Source organism: Echinops telfairi, unplaced genomic scaffold (assembly GCF_000313985.2).
Source record: "Echinops telfairi isolate 266 unplaced genomic scaffold, ASM31398v2 ScPeMD7_26;HRSCAF=91, whole genome shotgun sequence".
Lineage (NCBI taxonomy): Eukaryota > Metazoa > Chordata > Mammalia > Afrosoricida > Tenrecidae > Echinops > Echinops telfairi.
In genome coordinates this window covers 397,996-400,190 of record NW_022103923.1, presented here as the reverse complement: position 1 = coordinate 400,190, position 2,195 = coordinate 397,996, and positions in this window count along the sequence as shown.

The window sequence follows — 2,195 nt, the reverse complement described above, 5'->3', positions numbered from 1 at the left end:
AGTTCTCAAAGTAACATCCTTGATTTTCAATAGGCTAAAGAGTTCTCGTGCAGCAAATTTCCCTAATGCAATGCCTCGTTTGATTTGACTGCTGCTTCCATGAGCATTGATTGTAGATTGAAGCAATACAACCTCCTTTATGACTTCAAGCTTTTCTCCATTTATCATGATGTTACTTATTAATCCAGTTGTGAGGATTCTGGTCTTCTTTATATTGAGCAATCCATACTGAAAGTTGCAATCCTTGATCTTCATCAGCAAATGCTTTACGTTCTCCTTGTCAGCGAGCAAGATTGTGACATCTGGTTATAGCAGGTTGTTAATAAGCCTTCCTTCCATCCTGATGCCACATTTACTTCATATAATCCAGCTTCTCTGATTATTTGCTCAGCATATGGCTTGAATAAGTGTGGTGAAAATATACTGCCCTGTAGCACACCTATCCTAATGGTAAACCATGAAATATTCCATTGTTCACATAATTGTCTCTTGATCCATTTGCAGGTTCCACATGAACACAATGAAGATTTCTGCAATTCTCATTCTCAAGACTATCCATAATGTTTTGTTTTGTTTTGTTTATGATCCACATAGTCGGATACCTTGGCATAGTCAATAAAATACAAAGAAATATCTCTCTGTTATTCTCTGCATTCAGCCAAGATCCATCTGTCATCAGCAATGATATCTCTTGTTCCACATAATATTAATGTGGAAAATGAAATATTTAATATAACAGATTTTAATTGAATAGCCGCATGCTTATTAACTACAATACCTGTACTCATGACACTCTGATAACATCTTCATACAGCTTCCAGATCTATCAACCCCAGGGATCTCAACTTTTCTACTTCCCTTCATGATCAAGTTCACACTCTTATGACTGCATAGTACCACTTCCATATTCGCAATGGGCGTGGGCCCATTACCGTACTGCACTTACTATGAAGTGAGTTCCTTGATCTGAAGGAATGCTATGTGGGATGACATGCTGGTGGATAAAGCATTCGGTAAATCCATGAATGGTAGTTTTGTCTGAAGCATTGTGTATAGGGAATGCAAATCCATATCCAGACTAGGTGTTTATTCCAGTAAGAACAAAATGCTGCGTCCTCCATGACGGAAGTGGTCCTATGTAATCAAACTGCCATGGGGTTGTCAGTTGATCTCCCTGAGGAATGGTCCCTTATCTTGCACTCAGTGTTGGTTTCTGCTGCTGGCAGTGGGGGCACTCAGCAATGACAGTGCCCAAGTCAGCTTTGATGAGTGGAAGTCCATGTTGCTGTGCCCGTACATAAACTCCATCCCTGCCACCATGTCCACTTTGTTCATGTGCCCATTGGGCAATGGCAGGAGTGGCAGAGGAAAGAGAAGGACTAGTCTCCACAGTGTGTGTCATCTTATCCATTTGATTGTTAAAGTCCTCCTCTTCACAGGTAACCCTTTGGTGAGTGTTCACATGAGACAAGTTTGTCTTTACTTTCTTGGCCCGTTCAGAGAGGTCTATCCATTTACCTCTTCCCCACACCTCTTTGTCACCAATTTTCCAACCCCGTTCTTTCCAATTCCCTGACCATCCAGCCAAGGCATTAGCCACGGCCTATGAATCAGTATACAATTTCACATATGGCCATTTCTCCTTCCAGCCAAACTGAATGGCCAGGTGAGCTGATCAAAGTTGTGTCCATTGGGAGGATTTCCTTTCAACACTGTCCTTTAGGGGGATCCCAGAGAGGGGCTGTAGTGATGCTGCTGTCCACTTATAAGTGATACCTGCATATCGTGCAGAGCCATCAGTGAACCAAGCATGAATTTGCTTTTCTTCAGTTAAATTATCATAAAGAACTCCCCAGGAAGCCATAGGTGCATATTGGGAAAAGGAAGGGACTGTGACAGGAGTAGAGACTGTGGGTATTTGAGTCACTTCTTCATGCAGCTTACTTGTACCTTCAGGTCCTGCTTTGACCTGATCTCATATATACCACTTCCATTTAACAATGGAGTGTTGCTGTGCACGTCCAACTTTATGATTCCGTGGGTCAGACAATACCCAGTTCATAGTGGGAAGCTCAGGCCTTGTGGTGATTTGGTGGCCCATGGTGAGGCATTCAGTCTCCACTAAGGTCCAATAACAGGAAAACAGCTGTTTTCCAAGAGGAGAGTATTTGTTTGCAAAGGATGACAGTACTTTA